Source organism: Bufo bufo, chromosome 1 (genome assembly GCF_905171765.1).
Source record: "Bufo bufo chromosome 1, aBufBuf1.1, whole genome shotgun sequence".
Classification (NCBI taxonomy): domain Eukaryota; kingdom Metazoa; phylum Chordata; class Amphibia; order Anura; family Bufonidae; genus Bufo; species Bufo bufo.
In genome coordinates, this window is record NC_053389.1 from 491,167,713 (window position 1) to 491,187,851 (window position 20,139).

The 20,139-nt window shown below is 46.4% G+C and overlaps 1 protein-coding gene across 13 annotated transcripts in view; it reads left to right on the forward strand.

Annotated features, from left to right (window-relative positions):
• NAV3 (neuron navigator 3) overlaps nucleotides 1-20,139 on the forward strand; it is a 549,543-nt gene that overhangs the window by 412,326 nt on the left and 117,078 nt on the right. The gene's annotated exons all lie outside the window — the stretch shown is intronic.

Here is a 20,139-nt window from a genome sequence, read left to right on the forward strand (position 1 = left end):
ACTTTATTAACTAAGTAGCAGGACATGTAGGGCATACATGGGGGATGTCCCTGCACTTACTATTATTTTTAGGCGCCGTTCTGTTACGCCACTGTGCCCTCGGAGCACAGGGAGGAGACATCAGCTTTTCTCCCTGGGCATTCATTCTCCTTGGCTGTAGCGCTGTACAATCGCAGATCAGAACATCACAGGGAGAAGGTGAGTTTTTTTTTTCTCCCTGGCTGTGACGTTCTGCGCTGCGATTGGACAAGGAACGCCCACAGAGAAAAGCTGATGTCTCCTCCCTGGTGTTCCGATGCTGTTACTTTGCATACAGCGCGGGATAATCTAACGGGGGCCACAGCGGCCCAACGGAGCGGCGCCCAGAAATAATAGTAAGTGCAGGGACATCCCCCATGTATGCCTTGCTTATCCTGATACTTATTTATTAACGTATGGACCCATGAAAGGTCCTCCAGTGGCCAGCGGGGCTCAAGAGGCAGTTGCATTGGCCCCCCAGGAGCAACTGGGTCCAGGGCAACTGCCCCTTTTGCCCCACGTTAAAGACGGCCCTGAAGCTACAGATTTGTTTTTCCTTACCTTTCCTCTTGGCTTAAGATATCCCAAGATCAGTGACACGAGATGGCTGGCTTCGAAGAAAAAAAAAATAGTGTTATTCTTTCAGGCTTGTAAGTAACACAAACAATTCTTTTTCAAAATTGATTATCAAGCGCCACTCATTTCAGGACATCTTGTGCCAAGAGGAAGGGTACGGAAGGTCACATCTGTATCCCATATTCCTTGGCATTATTGCTGACTTGGTGTACTGACATTTTTGCATACTAACTTCATGTAATGTGTAACACCTTACATTTGCATAACATCTGCATATAACATGGGAAAATATAAACAGGTATAAATATAAAGCCTTTTCTTCATGAAACCAAACCCTACCCAAATGGCAAATCAATACATATGAACATCGTACATGAAGGTCCCATTCTCACAAAGAGTGTCTCCTTCTCTAACAGAACTAGGTTATCAATGTATTACATGTGCAGCAATTCATCTGAATGGCCGTCATGTAATACTACAATTACAGCCTTTGTAGGTAAAATATCTGTCTGGACCCTAACTGAAAGCAGTGGTCTGTATTGAGACTCCCTTGAGTAAATGAGTAAATTAATAGTGCTAGTAAGGATAAGAAGCCCTGCCCTATGACTTGAAAACAAGTCATGAAGTAGAGGAAATAATGATTCAGTAATCCGTTTTTGGCTTTAGAACGTGTTAGACAATGCCATCAAAACACGTTTCAGTTGATATTTGGCAACTGATATTATTTTATGTTGGGTAATTCTTGCTTAAAAAGTAATGGGGCCAGGTTGGCAGATAACTGATATGATTTGCATGGTGCCATAGAAATGCTTACAATGACTCCATCAAAAATATGTACTTTATTACTTTTGAGAACATCCAGACCCTCCCTGAGGAGGATATTCTTTGTATCTTGTTTCACTGATGGTTAAAGTGACCTCTCTATCCAGCTGTAGAATTGAAATGGTTGGTCTTTTGATGATCTGAGGCTCCGTTCCCGAGTTATGATAACTTTTTCTAATGTGCAAATTAGAAACAACAAGGGCATCACTGTGGCACTTGTTGCATCCAAATTTTGCTCCTTTCTGAGGCCAGCCCCCCTCCCTTGATGCTTTGATTGACAGGGCCAGGCAACGGCAACATAGTCTTGCCTGACCCTGTCTATTCCCTTAATTAGGGAGGTCGCTGGTGACAAACTCTCCTTAAAGGGTATCTGTCAGCAGATTTGTATCTAAACATCTGAAACTGGCTGACCTGTTACATGTGCGCCTGGCAGCTGAAGGCATCTGTGTTGGTTCCATGTTCATATGTGCCCGCATTGCTGAGAAAAATTAAGTTTTAATATATGCAAACAATTCTCTAGTAGCATTGTCATTACACTTAGAGGATTTGCGCTCTCGGCACTTTGATTGACATGCCCAGGCATTGTACATGTGATCACACCTGGTTCTGACTTCTAAAATCAATCAAAGTGCAGAGGACATGGCAATTGCAGATAGAGCTGAGCCTCTAGGTGCAACAGCAACACCCCGATTGCCTAGAGGCTCGTTTGTATATGTATATTAAAACTCTATTTTCTTCAGCAATGTGGACACATATGAACATGGGACCAATACAGATGCCTTCAGCTGCCATGCGTCTATACAACAGGTCAGCCAGTGTCATAGGTACAAATCTGAAATGACATAATAATTGATCAGTGACTTGGTTAATGACTGTGGTGATATGCAATGTGAAGAAATCATTTTATTTCTACATACAAGAATCATCAGTTACACAGACTTATTAATATTTAATACATACAACAGTAAAGTGTTTTCTCCAGCTCCTTCACTTGTGCTGTCACAGCAGTCTTATTGCTGTCTCTGCAGACTCCGTTGTAGTCGCAGTGGAATGCTTTATTTGTTTTGTGCTTGCCTGAGAAAATGAATAGCAACTTTATTGAACCTCCTAAAGTGATAATAGCAATATATAGGTCACAAGTGAGGTGGTAGAATTATGGTGCTTCAATTTCCATGATTAAAGGGGTTCTCTGGGTGAAAATACTTAAATATTACTTTATTATAAATAAATTCCTTTCATTAGTTATAACGGCTCATTTGGTCTGGGGAGCAATCATTAGGAGAAATAAAATGGCTGCAGTCCTATCAATACACACAAAACCTGTCCTTATCACACAGGAGTTACTTCTGAGCACTGAGCTAAAGAGCTGCCTCATACTCCTCTGTGCTCTGCTTGTCAGGGGTTATGATCCTGAATATAGCTGATAAAATAAATCTGTGTAGGAATGGAGAGAGGAGGGTGGGGGTAATGAGCAGCAGCACGTGTATGCAGCCCCCATTACCACAGTCTGTCCTGTCCATCCTCTCTGTACTTTATGTCTCTTCATGAACTCCTTTCCTACAGAGATTTAGCTAAAGATCATCTGTATTCAGGATCATTATCCCTGACAAGCAAAGCACAGAGGAGGATGAGGCAGCTCTATAGCTCAGTGCTCTGAAGTAACTTGTCCTCCTGTATGATTAGGACAGGCTTTGTGTGTGCTAATAGGATGGCGGCCATTTTATTTCCCCTAATGATTGCTCCCTAGACAAAACAAGCCATTTTATGTAATGGAAGGCATTTGGGAATATATCTATAATAAAGTAATTTTAAGTACAGTATTTTAATTTTCTTAATTCCTGGAGAACCCCTTTAAGGATGTACAGCAGACACTTTTGGTCATTTGCAAAACAGTATAAAAAGGTTATTGAATATAAATGTTAGGACAATTAGAAATCAGAATTTTTTTATGCAGCTCTCCTAAGTAGTGAGAGAAGAGTTAGCTGGCATCCCCAAAAAAATTTCTATTTTTGTCACCATAATCATAGAGGTCTAGGTGTGCAGGTCCCCCAAGCCATCCAACTCATATAAGGCAACTTTGAGGCTTACCAGCTCTCAGTCAGATAAGAGATGGGCTTGAATGTCTCATTGCACACAAGGCTGCCATTGTAAGGTATGCTGATTACCTGTCTTATGGATAGATTGTTGGCTTGCACATACCAGGCTTTTGGCTTACAGCCTTTATGTGATTATATGTTTTATGTTGTCTATTGTATGTTATAGGTAATGATATAGCATCTATAAAAAATAAATTATTAGTGGTAGGTAAAATAATAATTATAATAAGTTTACTAATGATGGGTAAAATAAAAACTATAAAAAAAAGGTACAGAAGATAGCTTAAAGGGCTTCTGTCACCCCAGTAAACTCATTTTTTTTTTTTTGTGTACTTATAATCCCTATCCTGCCATATTGCCATACAGTATGTTATTAATAATTTTCGTTCAGTAGATTTAGCAAAAAACTTACTTTTATGATATGCTAATTACCTTTCTACCAGCAAGTAGGGCGTCTACTTGCTGGTAGCAGCCGCAGAAAACCTCCCCCTCCTTCTGTTGATTGACAGCACCAGCCGCGATCTCCTCCTCCGGCCAGCCCCGTCAGCATTTCAAAATTTGCGCGCCTGTGTTGATTCGGCGCAGGCGCTCTGAGATAAGGACGCTCGCCTCCTCAGCACTCCCTCAGTGCGCCTGCGCCGATGACGTCTTCTCTTTCAGTGACGTCATCGGCGCAGGCGTACTGAGGGAGTGCTGAGGAGACGAGCCTCCTTATCTCAGAGCGCCTGCGCCGAATCAACGCAGGCGCGCAATTTTTGAAATGCTGACAGGGCTGGCCGGAGGAGGAGATCGCGGCTAGCCCTGTCAATCAACAGAAGGACGTGGCGGTTTTCTGCGGCTGCTACCAGCAAGTAGACGCCCTACTTGCTGGTAGAAAGGTAATTAGCATATTATAAAAGTACGTTTTTTGCTAAATCTACTGAACGAAAATTATTAATAACATAATGTATGGCAATATGGCAGGATAGGGATTCTAAGTACACAAAAAAATAAAATTTGTTTAGTGGGGTGACAGAAGCCCTTTAATAAGGATTCAAGATTGCGCTATGGCTATATATTACAGTAATTATGCAGCCAATAAACATGTGGGGGGAGGAGACTCAAGCATCGTGCTCGAGCACATGCGGTGTTTGGCCAAACACCACGATGTGCCGATCATGGCGATGCTTGAGTCAAAATGGTATTCGGCCAAGCATGCTCGCTCAACACTAGTGACTACCATTGTACTAAATTTTCATGATTAGATCCTTAAGTTTCTTCCCAAAACATCCTCATCCCACTAGACGCCACCAAACAATTCCTTACTGCCCATTGGACTTCCAATATGCAGCACAGACAGTACATAGATGAATTGCAGCCTATCCATAAAATCTCTCATTAAAGGGGTTTTCCGAGATTCCAATATTGATGGCCTATCCTCAGGATAGGGTCCAATTCCCAGGAAACCCTCCGATCAGCTGTTTGAGCAGGCTGCGGTGCTCTGGTGTTCACAGGAGCTTCCTTGCAGCTTACTAAGCACAACGCTGTCTATTGGCTGGAAGCCATCTTTGGTATTGCAGCTCAGCCCAATTCACTTAAATGGGGCTGAGTTGCTTCTAGCCCACATGACCAATGAATGTGACATCACTAGTCTAGGAAGAGGCAAGGGTGCTCACCGGAGCGTCACAACCTCTTCAAACAGCTGATTGGCGAGGGTGCCGGGAGTCAGATCCCAGCAGATCTGATATTGATGATGTATCCTGATGATGATGTATCCTGAGGAGAGGCCATCAGTATCACAATTTTGGAAAACCTGCTTTATTTCTGCAGATGGCAACACCCAACAGTGAATCACATGGCCCTTGAGTTATTTATGTTACAAGTAACCCATCAGTTTTTATTGATGGCAGCAGAATGTACAATACAAGTAACATAGGCATGTATTTTATGTACTCCTTCTCTACTACCATTGAATAAGGCAAACAAATGTCACTTTTCTATATTGGCAATGTGTTCCAATAGCCTCCTTATAATACAGGCAGGCAATAAGGCTCTATTCACACGTCCGTAATAATGGGTCCGCATCCGTTCCGCAAATTGCTGAACGGGTGCGGACCCATTCATTTTCTATTGGGCAGGAATGGATGCGGACAGCACACAGTGTGCTGTCCGCATCCGCATTTCTGGAGCGCACTGCCGATCTTCCGGTCCGCGGCTCCGGAAAAAAAATAGAACATGTCCTATTCTTGCCCGCAATTTCTATGGGTGTGCCAACCGGGTGTATTGCAATACACTACGGACGTGTGAATGGACCCTAATGTACCATATTTTTCAGACTATTAGAAGCACAGTTTTAGACAACAGAAAATTAGAAAAAAATTATATTTTCTACTGGTTTAATGTAAGGGAAGGGGTCAAGGTCACTTTGGGGTTTTTTGTAGATCAGGTTAATACAGGGTAGCCCACGAAAAAGTAGCCCGCCTCCAATATCTCAGAATCAAACTGCCTAATAGTAAATCAGTCTTAGTTGCTAATAGCAACCAATCCGAGCTCAGCTTTCAGTTCCTACAGAGCTCTGGAAAAATGAAAGCTGAGCTCTTATTGGTTGCTATGGACAACTAAGATAGATTTACTTGATTTAGTTTGATTTGGAGATATTGGAGGCGGTCTACTTTTTCGTGCTCCACCCTGTAGTTTGGGTCAGTTCCTGTTAACCTTAGTGTGTTATCTGCTGACCATTGTAGCAAACGGCAATGGTGCATGTGTTCACCTCATAACATGAACCTATCCAAGTAAATGAGTCTCCTGTCATTGTTCCGAAGTGTCCCAGCATGCCTGTTCTGCTACATAATTTATTTTTTTAGGTATTTTTTTTACTCTTCATGATGATGACATTACACAGATATGCACACAGATCAACAGCACATTATACACACAGCAGTGCAGTACCCACATTATAAACACACAGATCTGCAGCACACACATTAAACATACACACACACATGTTATATACACACACACACACACACACAGAGCCCTGTTGCATGCACAGCTGACATATATATGCACACACGCAGCTCTGCTGCATATGCACTTGGCAAACATAGCTCTGTTACACAGCTAACATATTCCTATCTGCTATATATCCCACAATACCTATCTGCTATATCCTCCTTCTCTTCTTACTTTCTAAAACTTAACACAGAGAGAAAAAAATGTATCATCTTTCCCCCATCTCTCTCAGCGCCCCCAACAGACCTATCTATCACAGTCAATGGCTGCACACTCTCCCCGGTCCCACAAGTCCACCACCTTGGGGTAACCTTTGATTTTGCTCTGTCCTTGCCCTTTCCACCTCCTGCTGCCTCCAACTCAAAAATATCTCTTGGATGCGTCCATTCCTCAACCAAGAGTCTGCAAATATGTTTGTGCACAGTGGCATGCCTTAGGTGTTTGGCCTTTCTCTGGCACCCCCCCCCTATACTTTAAAACATTGAGCCCCCTCACAGAAGTTGTGTTCCCATTGCGCTCCTTCACAGTATTTATGTCCACATTGTGCCCCACTCACAGTAGTTATGCCCACACTGTGCCCTCTCACAGTAGTAATGCATTCATTGCACCCCTTCAAAGTAGTAATGTCCACATTATGCTCCTTCACAGTAGTTATGCCCTCAATGCACCCATTCACAGTAGTTATGCAAACATTGTGCCCCACTCACAGTAATTATGTCCACACTGTGCCCTCTCACACTAGTAATGCATTCATTGCACCCCTTCAAAGTAGTAATGTCCACATTATGCTCCTTCACAGTAGTTATGCCCTCAATGCACCCCTTCACAGTAGTTATGCAAACATTGTGCCCCATTCACAGTAATTATGCCCACACTGTGCCCTCTCACAATATTTATGCACTCATGTTACAGATCATGCTGTAGGACTGCGTTGGAGGAGTACACAGGCACATTCCCAAGCCTGCAGGCTTCTCCTACACAGTCCAGAAGCGCGACCAGTGCCTGTGTGGGCTGAGTGGTGAAGCAGGAAGCAGACGGTTGGAGGAGGGAAGGAGCGTGGCGAGTTGAGCGGTCAGTAAGTGAAAGGACTGCTGGCTCCCCAGCGCTGTAGCGATGAGTTGTCCACCCTTGGCATGCCACTTTTGTACACACTCTCATAATCTCCCACTTCGACTACTTTAACATTCTTCTCTGTGGCCTCCCTTCTATCACTGTCACAGCCCTCCAATCTATCATCAACTCTGCTGCCTGACTAATCCACCACTCCCCTCGTTACTCCTCTGCCTCCCCCCTGTCTCCTTTTCTACTCTTATCTTATCTGCTCTTTCCACAGTTGCCTCCAAAATTTCTCCTGTACATCCCCAATACCCTGGAACTCACTACCCCAACATTTTAGATGCTTAACTACAGTGGAAAACCTTCAAAATAAAACCCACCTTCAGAAAAGCCTACAACCTAACCTTGCTGCCACTATACCTCTATGACCAGCTTTACCCTCACCTACTGTATCCTTCCACCATCCCTTGTAAATTGTAAGCCCTCGAGAACATGGTCCTCTATCCTTCTGTACCAGTTTGTAACTCGTCTGGTTCATGCTTAGTGAAATCCAGGAAGTAGGATTTAAACACGGAGGATAAAATAAATTAGGCAAATTTGAAGAAGAGAAAAAAACTGTCCAAGAAACTATGGGAGTTAGAGTCATTGATGAAAATGCATAGCATAACCCCTTCAAGGATGCAGTCAGGGAGGTCTTGCACTGCTGGACCACCCTGACTGCGGACTATAAAACACAAGCACTTTTTAGCAAGATTTTTTCATGCTAAAATGTGCGTCTTATAGTCCAAAAATACACAATTGTTTTATCCCATATTCATGTTATAGTTTTTTGAAGGCTGTCAGTCTTAGCCAGGATAATAATGCTTTATCACAGCTTGGCTAGGAATACATTGCTTACTTATACTGTTGTTGTTGTGGTTTTTTTTATGTTTTGGAAAGCAGAGCAAAGTTAATTTGTTCAATATGTTTTCAATGGGGTCTAGGCGGTTTATCATACAACCAGTAGCTTTCATTCTCCTATTTTGAGGCCAGTCAGTGAGATTATTCTTAGTTATCGGGTTCTCATTGAAATAGTATCTGGGCTTTTATGGTTTATCATAAGATTTGTAGGAGTTCATTTACCAAACCTGATTGATGGACCTATGACATGTACTCTACCATTAGACTCTGTAAAGATTTGAGGGGACCTCTAATAGACAATGGATTTTGTGTCATGGATCGGCTTCATATTTCTAACTTTCTTAACAATCATTTCAAGCCCATAATCATTAGAGACAAGTAACAATTCCTTCAGCTCTATTTATTCTTAATTTAAGCTGCAATGGGACAGAGCCAAACCACAATAAAGGATTTCCCAACAATCCAATCTAATGATCTCCAATATCTGGCCCTTTCCCACACATGAGTATTTATGTTTGATGTGATGTCCAAGGTTTTAGTGGTTTCAATTTTTTTTTTGTGATTATATATCTTAAATGACTTGGTTGCATACAATGTGTGTGGTGGTGATATGTTTGGATAGAGTCAATGTTTCATGTACAAAATCAAAAGGAGAATTTATAGTGGGATGACCAAATAAACAAATATGAAATGTTCTGGACTGGAACCATGCACTTTTTTTCCTCCTGAAAATATTTAAAGGTCGACTAATTTAACTTACTCAATGCTTTACGTGACTGATATCTTTAAAGTATCAATCCAGAATATAGAAAAAAGAGGATGTATTGGAAAAACTTCTATGTAACTGTCGATAGCAGCGTTAAAAGGGTTGGCCACATGTTCCAAATGTGAGATGAGCTGCAATAATCTCTTGTTTAGTTCATTACTCTCCGATGAACTCTAGTCCTCTATATGACAACTGATGAACGTGCATTTAACCAACCCTGTTCATCGTCAGCCTCCATTGAATAAATATCACTGCCAAGCACTGTTCATGCTGTACACTCCAATGCCTTGTATAATGTTATTCAGTAGAACTGTTGATGGACAGGTCTGGTCACATGCCCCTCCTTAAGTTGTCATATTTGTTAGTGCTTACATAGGAGCATACTGTCCATACTGTGAACCTGTAATAATTATATACTAGTAAGTGGCTTATTGTGCTGTTTCCAGCACATTTGGAAATGTACTGTTAAAGTGGCCAAACAGTGCTTTAACATAATTGAAAAACAAATGGCAAGCAGCATGTAGGTGGTGGCACGAGCAAAGTATGTAACTGAGATGCGTATGAACTGTGTTGGAGAGTGATTTATCTGGAAAATATATAGTTATTAAGACAGCAAAACCAAGTAAAGCATGATCCTCTCACCTCTGATGTTGGTTGCTGTAATTCATAGCACTGAGCATGCTTAAAAACTGTGAATGGAACTGTACTACTGTACTCCTGCTGACTCCTTTAATAGAGAACAGACAGATGGATGGAAGTCTGTATGAAAGGCTAGTTAAACATGATCTCTATATCTGAAGAACAGCTGGAAACACATTTGTTTCTTCTACCTATCAGCTAGCAAATGGGAGTGAGTGGTTTGTGGCTGATCTTAAATTTTGTACACAGATACAAGATGTAAAATTTATATGTACATCTGTACACTGTAAGTGCCAAGTAAATATTTATGAACACTATGAGTTGACTATTTACATTGTATCTCTGTCATCCTGAAGTATACTAAGATGCAAATAAGTGGATTACAGTGTTTGGCTGTAATTCAGAAATATGTGTAATGTTTATCTGTTTTTCAAAAGAAATAAAACAACCCTATTAATAAAAATTGAAGGCAATGCCTAGAATGCATTCACTACTTCACTGGTTGTCATAGGAAGCAATCAACAAATGGATATTTCAACATATCAACTAAGGGTACTTTTACACTTGTGTTGGATTCCGGCAGGATAGCATTTGTAGACGGATCCGGATGCGGATCTGTCTCACAGATGCATTGCAATACCGGATCCGTCTCTCTGGTGGCATCTGGACTAACGGATCCTGTATTTATTTTTTTCCCATTTTTAAAGGTCTGCGCATGCGCAGACCGGGAAACCGGATCCGTTTTTCCGGAACACCTGGTGCCGGATTCTGCATTAATGCATTTCAATGGAAAATAATGCCGTATCCAGCATTCTGGCAAATGTTCTGAATTTTGGACGTAGAAAATACTGCAGCATGCTACGGTATTTTCTCCTGCCAAATATTGTAAGAGTGAATAAACTGAAGACATCCTGATGCATACTGGATGGATTGCTCTCCATTCAGAATGCATTAGGATAAAACATCAGTTTTTTTCTTGTATTGAGCTCCTGTGATGGAACTCAATACCGGAAAAGAATAACGCTAGTGTGAAAGTGCCCTGAGATGAGCCACTGTACTCTATTTGTACAGTTGTGCTGGCGGTATATGGCTGATTTTCTGCCTGACGCAACACATGGCCAAGTGATACAAATTATCCTTTACATTAGATTTTTTTTCAGCAGAGAAACAGAATAGATTTATGCTCCTCATGATGCATGCAGCTAAGGCTACTTTCACATATATTATATATATATTTTTGACCGCGGCCACGGTCCGTGAAGTGACGGGAAGGGGTCCTAACAGTGGCTGGTGTGTGCCTGGAGCCACGGGACGTGGGCCTGCCTAAAAGAGGGCCAACCCAAGGAAGAGTAAAGAAAAAGGGGTGGGAAAAAGGGGGGGGAAGTAGCGCGGAGACGAGCGTGGCGAGGAAAGATCGGGCGTGGGGGTTTAAGAAGGGAGACCTGGCCCCGCCCACAAATACAGGCTGCATGCAGCCTTAACTACTTGTGACCGCGGCCACGGTCCGTGAAGTGACGGGAAGGGGTCCTAACAGTGGCTGGTGTGTGCCTGGAGCCACGGGACGTGGGCCTGCCTAAAAGAGGGCCAAAAAGACACTGAGTAGGGAAAGTGATGTCGTTTAATACACGTTACAAAGCCAAGGAACGGAACACTTGACGGGTTTCAGATTGTGGATCCGGAATGTATCGGGAGAAACAGGCAGATCTCCACCTACCCATGTGACGTATGACGTGCGGAGGTGTCCCGTGCTTGGAAGCTGCCGAAGCGGCTCCGATGCGGAAGGAATGTCCAGATATCGTTTTGGGATCCACCCCCAACCCTGCGACCAGGGATCTGATGTGTGAAATGAACTGCAGCGTGGATAGGGGTTTCCCTTGGAATGGAAGCAAAGGAGATTCAGGGTCTGAAGATGGTGTGGAGTTTAGGAGACGTCGGAGCACCAGAACCGGACACCAGGCGTTTTTGGACTCAAAGAAGCGAATCTGTATGGGAGGACCGGTTTGGGATGTCTTGGTGGAAGGAAGGCTTAACACCAGGTGATCCTGGCTCCAGGATAGTTGCTTCTTCTTCAGGAAGATCGCCCTTTGGGAAGAAACGGAGAATTCTCCTGGGCGTAGGAAGCCGTAGAAGCCCAAATACATTGCGGCCTTGATGACCAGACTAAAGGAAGGGCCAAAAGGGTTACCATATAGGGTTGCTGACAGCTGCCTGAACAGTTCGCCGGAGACCGGCCGTCGGGAAGGAGTTGAGTCCTTACGGCTCTTCTCAATGCCCCTGAGGGTGGCCTTGACGGCTTGAGATGTGAACGCCGAGCGATGCTCTGGATTCTGCAGAACTAAGAAATGTTGCGCCCCGGCGAGGTACAAGCGGATGGTGTTGGGTGCCAGCTTGAGGTTGACATGGCAATGGGCCATGAAAGCCATGATATAGGATATGAAGGCTGTATCCCGTTGGGGATGGTCCCTGGTAAATTTTAGAAACAGGTTCCAACCAGTGCGGTAATTGCGGGCCGTGTTGATGGAGAGGGATCGGTGCATGAGGTCCTTGGCGGTTGCCAGCAGTGACCTTAATCCAACACTAGGTTGCTTAAACCGGGAATCCGTGCCCCGGTCTGGTCCGCTTCTGGACATACCTGAAAAAACGTGTGAAAGTTGAATCGGGATAATGCATCGGCTGCCGTGTTGCTAACACCTGGAATATGGGAACATGAAAAATGGAAGTTGTTAATCATGGACAGCCAGACCAGTTTGCGCAGAAGGGACATGATTTTGGCAGACTTGGCTCGGCCTTTGGTGATGATATCCATCAAGTCTTGACTGTCCGAAATGAACATGACACTGGAATTAGCCCAGAGGTGACCCCAGACCATGGCAGCTGCCACGATGGGATAAAATTCCAGGAATGGAGAAGAACTGAGGGCCTGAGGGTCAGTACTGACCTGAGGCGGCCATGGACCAGCTAACCAGTGGGACCCGAAGATGGCAGCGAACCCCCGGGAAGCCGCGGCATCAGAAAACACCCTAGCAGAGGATTGGGTCCAGGATGGGATGAACAGGCTAACCCCGTTCCAGGCTGAAAGAAAGTTGTCCCACATGCGTAAATCCGCCATGGCTGCCCTGTCTAGGTGGACAATGCTGTTGGGTTCTGGGGCTGCAGGGAGGAGCGAGAGCAGACGTGAAATGAAGGCCCTACCCTGGGGCATCACCCTTAAGGCGAAGTTTAACCTACCCAGAATGGACTGTAACTCGACTTTGGTCACCTGGGAAGAGGTAATGGCCCCTGCAACGACTTCTCGGATTTGGGACAACTTTGCTTCCGGAAGCCTGGCTTCCATTCTGTCGGAATCCAGGACAATGCCCAGGAAGGTGATGGAGGTGGCCGGACCAGAGGTCTTGCCCTGCGAAATTGGAATGTGTAGGGAGGAAAAGAGCTCCAGGAGGGAGTGAAGCCTTGACGGGTGGCATAGTGGAGGTTCTATGAGGAGAAAGTCGTCCAGGTAGTGGATGACCGCTGGGGCGCTGCCGTGTTGGATCAGAATCCAGTGTAGAGCCTGCGCCAGTTGGTCGAACAACCACGGGCTGCTCTTAGAGCTGAACGTCAACTGGTTGGCAAAATAGAACCTGCTCTCCCATTGTATGCCATAGAATTGCCATAGATGTGGGGCGATTGGAAGTAGTTTGAACGCGTCTGCTATGTCAGTTTTGGACAACCAGGCGCCTTTCCCAGCCTTAAGGATGAGAGCAATGGCCTCGTCAATGGACGCATATCTCATGGCAAACTCTTCAGAAGGAATTAAAGAATTGATGCTGGGGATGACGGAATCATGAGGGGCTGACAGATCATAGATCAAGCGTTTTTTATTGGAATCCTTTTTTGACACCACTCCTATGGGGCTGATCCGCCAACGAGAAAATGAAATCAGGTTGAAAGGGCCCAGGAGGAACCCCTTCTCAACCTCCGAGTTCAGGAGCTCCTGAACAGCGGCAGGATCCGACCTGGCTGACTGAAGATTGTCGCACCCCCAGTTGGAGTGGGGGAGTGCCACCATCCCAGTGTCGAAGCCGAAGCAGAGGCCGGAAATCAGGGAGTCCACAAATCCCGGAACCGGATGTTCCCGTAACAGGAGGGCCAGGAGATCAATGTTACAATCAGCTAGTCATGGATGCTTGGACAACCTCTTTGGACACGTGGCCCTAGGGTGAGCCCTGAAGCAGATGGTGCAGATATGCAGGGCCCTGCAGCCACTGAAGAGACAAGAGCCGAAGTTAAAGTTATTACAGACTTGGCTGTTGCCAAGATAGACGATGGGTCTGCCTAACTTGTCAGTGGAGGAGGGGCTGCGAGAGACCCCAGAGGGGCCTGGGGTGACCCTGTCTGGTTGAGCCGTGGCCGCTTGAGGACACCACTCTGTGGCATGGAATATCGACTGACAAGTCGAACAGGAGGGTGCCCGGAGACCGGCGAAATGCCGGCAGAATAACTCCATATCCAGAGTGGCCCAGTTAACGGAGAACTGGAACTGGGTCAGCACGGCGGCGGCCTTGGCTGAAAAGGAGCGGTGGTAATCATAGAAGGCCGTACCGCCGTACTTGTGCCCAAGATCAGTGACCCTGTATAGATACGTATCCAGCTTCTCCCGGCCAGCTGGGTAGGCGGAGCAGATTACGTCTCTATACAGGCTAAAGGCCAAAACGAACTCTGAGACGGAGAGCTTGCGGTTGAGACGGGCATCCTTGGCCCGAAGGACCACCGAGATTTCCCCGCAGTCGAATGTCTTGTTTGAAGTGTGCTGGTACCACCACGGGAGCTGCTGGAGCCGTACCTGGAGCCAGGAGCTGATACAGAGGGGGGCCAGTGAGTGGGACCACCGCCTGGGATGATGACGGTGTTCTAGATTCCAAGTCCACCACCCTGGCCCTGATGTCGGCCATGGAAGAGGCGAGAGAATCCATGGAGGCCTGCAACTGCACCAGGGACTGCTGGATGGATGGGGGTGGAACTTCTCCTTCCAGAGGACCGGGTTCCGTCATCAACAACCTGTATAATTCGGCCTTCCTTGCTGACGCTGGGTGCCTGATGCCCCTTCTGTTTAGCTCCGCAATGAGCCTTGGTACGGTCCATCTCCTGAGGGATTCTGGGCCGCCTTGGCCAGAGACCGAAGTACCCGGGAGGGACAAAGTGTCGTCAACGTCCGATACTTGCGACATGGCTCCAAGGACTTGAAGAGATCTTACGCAAGACCTGGAATTAAAGACAAAATATGGCAGCTGGAGAGGTCACGAGGACCGTGTTCCGTATTTACTAAGCCCGTGAGTAATCGTATTTGAGAACGTACCTGTGAGAGCGAATTCAATACCCTTGCCTTACCGCTTGAGGATTGACTGAAGCGACCCGACTGGCCCTGAGGACTGGAAAAGTTAGGAGCGACGTGAGTGAGTTGCGGAGCGGGATCTAAAAACCAATGGTGATGTGGATGGACGCACCGCTGTGCCGGTTGACAAGGGAAACAGGGTGACGTGGATGAGTGAAAACAAGGAACAGAAGGGTATCTAGCGAGCCAGAAGGAGGAGTCCTGGACTGCGGCGAGAAGGAGGCCTGGACGTTCCAGGCCGAGTGACGGGGAGTGACCTGGACGCTTCAGGTTGGGGATGTGAGTAGAGTTACCTGAACGCTTCAGGCTTAAGAAGAACAGGTAAGACACCTGACGTTACAGGCTAAGGATAGCAAAACGGCAGAACGCTGCGGGCTAAGGAGGACAGGGACGACTGAAGTTTCAGGCAAAGGTAGCCAGGGAAGACTCCTGACTGCTTCAGGACCGGGAAGATACCTTCACGCTTCAGGCCAAGATGGACAGAGAGGACACCAGAACGTTTCAGGCTAAGATGGATAGAGAAGACACCTGAACGCTTCAGGCTAAGAAGGACAGAGAAGACACCTGAACGCTTCAGGCTAAGATGGACAGAGAAGACACCTGAACGCTTCAGGCTAAGATGGACAGAGAAGACACCTGAACGCTTCAGGCTAAGATGGACAGAGGAGACACCTGAACGCTTCAGGCTAAGATGCACAGAGAAGACACCTGAACGCTTCAGGCTAAGATGCACAGAGAAGACACCTGAACGCTTCAGGCTAAGGCTGGACAGAAACCTCACCTGAACGCCCCAGGTGAGGTAGTACAGAATGCTGGTGAGAGGAACTGCGGGGTGCAGCATTGACATACCTACCTGAAAAACCCTCAAGCCTAAAAATTCCCCCGGGTGGCTGGCAGGGACCTTCTGCAGAGCCTGCGGAAAAATTATTATTATTATTTTTTTTTTTAAGAGAGCGTATGAACCCAGCCCAATACCTAAACCTGACGTCAGGAGGTCAAGACACGGTACGGCGGGGACCACGAACGCTACGGGAACCTGGGAAAAGGACACAAATGTAAGAATTTTGACTGAGTGAGGCCAGGGCCTGCTGGGTCCGGAGAGATGTAGGGCCGAGCAGCCAGTTGTGAGCGCTGGGGACCAGCCGAAGGATGTGAGGGGTGGAAGCAGCAAGGGCCGGAACCCCCGCGATGGCCAGGATGGAAGGAGTGCAGGACTGCGTTGTGGTGTGCGGCTGGCAGAAGCGTGGAATGGGCCCCAGGACCCGCTGGTCAGAACTTGAGTGGGAGCAGAGCCGTGGAAGCCTGCGCCAAGGACAAGAGACCTGACCACATGCTGGGTGGCACACGTGATGTGGGTAGCTACAGAGTGTGTGATGGTGGACAATTGGCCTGGGGACCAGGGGGGCACTGGTAAATGCATGGGGCTGCCAAGGGAAGGGTGAGTTGTGAGGACCGAGGAACGGAAGTGCAGGGGATCCTGGGGGCATGCAAACGGCAGACCTGAAAGGTGCAGTGTAGCCCCACACTCAGGCACAGAGTGGGGCATGGAGATGCGACGCTGGGGAAGGAATGAACGTGGACGGAGCAGCGGAGGTGCTTCTCCCCCCCCCCCCCCCCCGGAGGCAGGTGCGTAGTGCGGGCGGACAGCAGCGGGGATCGGAATGCCGGCGGCGCATGCGCGCGTCCTCTCGCGAGAGGACGGACGCGCAGAACAGGAGGAGAGGACCGGCCGGCGGTGGAGGGAGCGCGGAGATACGGGGGACCAGGAGGTGGCGAGGAGGATCGCACCTGAGGGCGGACGGGAGGAGAGACGAGGGGTGCATCGGGTGGCGTGCGCCACAGCTTACCTGAGAGGCGCGCTTACCGGAAGTGACGTAAGTCGCCGGAAGTAGCGCGGAGACGAGCATGGCGAGGAAAGATCGGGCGTGGGGTTTAAGAAGGGAGACCTGGCCCCGCCCACAAATACAGGCTGCATGCAGCCTTAACTACATATATATATATATATATATATATATATATACTATATACTGTATATAATGATATGTCTTTAATGCCTTTGGTTTCTTAGCAGTGTCACTTAAAGTGATATTCCAGTTACATCATGTTATCCCCTATCCACAGGATAGAGGATAAAAAATAGATTGGCCAGGGTCTGATCACTGGAACCCCCACCTATCACAAGAAAAGGGGCCCCATAACCCTCGGGAACCCCCAAAATGAATGGAGTGCACTGCCATTCATTTATCTCTATGGGAGTGCTAGGAGTAGCCAAGCTCTTGTACTCAGATATCTCCAGCAGTTCCATAGAGATGAATGGAGTGGCAATGTGCATGCTCGTCCTGTCTCTCCATTCATTCTAGTAGATATAGGTCGCCTGTTCTTGTGACTGGTTGGACCCCTACAGATATAATAGTTATCCACTATCTTGAGGCTTTAAAGACACCTCAGTTTAATAAAGCTTTCAGGCAGTATTCTTTCTCTGTGACACTACAGTACATAAAACAACATTAAAAAAAGCACAAAGACTCATGACTCACTTGTGCAGTGTTGCTGAAGCGGCAGGAAAATTATCAGGTAATATTTTTATTTTTATTTTTTTTATTCCATCCCAGCACTAACAATATTTCCACTGTGTATGTTAAACAGTGACACAAAAGTTACATCTGAAAAAGGACTATGAAATATCAGTACCTGTAATACTGTGCATCGGCAGTATACCACAATAGCACGATCCACAGACTAACACACTAATATAGTTGTCTCCAGAGACTTCTATAGAAAAATACTACTCTGCATTGGAGATGAGCGAATCGAATCCAACAAAGTGGAATTCAATCCGAATTTCAGGATAAATTTGATTCACTGTGAAGCCGAAATTCCTTGTGCTTCGTGGTAGCGAATCGATTTAACCTGAAATTGTGTAAAAAACAAAAAAAATCATACTTACCTCCTCCATTTGCTCGTGATGGGCCAGCCGCCGACATCTTGATTGAGGATCTCTGCTGAAATCCCGTGTGTGGTGACGTATGACGTGACCAGGCCGGCGTGACATTGTCTCGGGGCACTTGAGATTTGGTGAAGATCTTAAAGCAAGATGGCGGCGGTTGGCCCGTCTGTCACGGCTGTGTCATGGTCTGGTATTGTGGACCATGACATTTTTGCCGTGCATGCTTGTTGCTGGTGGCAACATGTTGTTTTTGCATGTTTTCACACTTCCCCTTTAAGTTGTGTGTCCCTTCCCATCCTGGTGTGCACGGGGTTAAGGTGTGTTTGCTAGGTGTGGTGGGTGTGACCTCAGGCCTCCTTATATGTTGGGGTGGTGGCACCTGAGGTCAGTTTGATTTTGCTTGTCAGTCTGTGTAGGAACTCTGCTCCCTGTCTGTATGTAAAAGTCTGTGTGAGCCACCCTTATTTGTTATATTGTTCCCCTTGCTCTGTCTGTGTGTCCCCTCCGGCGTGTTTCTGTTTTCCCTCTCCCATCTGGTGTATTTTGTTATGGTGTGGGCCTTGTTTGGAGGTTATTGTGTTGTGGTGTGTTTCCTCCGAAAGAAGGTTGCTTTCCCGGAGGGGTTTAACCAAACATCTACACAGTGCATTTCCGGTTCATCTCGTCGGCGGCACGTAAGTTCTGGTAACCTAGGTTGTCTGTTGCCTTTTGTTACTTACCTGTCGTTCGGCTGTGAACCCTGTCTAGTTGGTGGCCAGCTGCTGGGCTTCTGGAGACACCATGCATCCGTTGTGTAGGATGAATCGGTGGTCTCTGCCCTGTCTTCAGGCTTAGGGCATAGCAGAGATACCTAGGGTTCTAGGTTGGTGAGCATGAGCCCCCTTACCTTCTGAGGCGGCTCATGCATTAGGAGTTTAGGGAGATGTTCAGGGTCACGTTAGGAGGTGACCTGCTCCTTGTTCCCTGCTATCCGGCGTAGCAGCGACTGATATTGTACGGTGGGGGGGTTTCCCCCACTCCCCGCCATGACACCGTCATGAGCAAATGGAGGAGGTAAGTATAATTTTATTTAGTTTTTTTACACCGTATTATTTTTAAACTGTATTATTACTCTCAGATGTCGTGATCATGTGTGAATGTAGCATCTGAGGGGTACAATGATGGTGAGCGGCGCTGTCGCAACTCCCTGTAATTGCGCCCACTACTGACAAAAAATGCGCTTCGTGACCATAAAGCCGAATCGAATTTACCAAAACTTCGTTCATCACTACTCTGCATATTCATAATAAATTTAGCATTATCAATAATGAGTCATTTTAATGTAGGCAATTTTGAAAGCCATATATTTCAGATGGCATGACATTGGATTATTGGTTCGCACCCCGGGGTACTCTACTGTCTCTAACCCACTACATACAAACAATTGGCTTCCTGTGGAATTGGCCCTGTGTTAGTATATACCGTACTCAGGTGTAAGATAAGTTCAGGTAGTGGTTACTATTTATCCTGTGTATTATTATTATTTATTATTAAAGCACCATTCATTCCATAGCGCTGTACATATGATAAGGGGTGCACATACATAATACAGACAAGTGCACTAAGCAGGAACAAGACGAGTTACAGACTGGTACAGAAGGAGAGAGGGCCCTGCCCGTGAGGGCTTACAATCTACATGGTATGGGAGAAGGACACAGTAGGTGCGGGTTAAGTTGGTCATGGCGGTATAGAGGCAGCAGGGTCACGGGTTGTAGGCTTGTCTGAAGAGGTGGGTTTTCAGGTTTCTTTTGAAGGATTCCACTGTAGGTGAGAGTCTGATATGTTGGGGTAGCGAGTTCCAGAGTATGGGGTATGCACGGGAGAAATCTTGGAGTCGATTGTGGGAAGAGGCAATAAGAGGAGAGGAGAGAAGGAGGTCTTGTGAGGATCGGAGAGTGCGTGTGGGGGTGTATCGGGA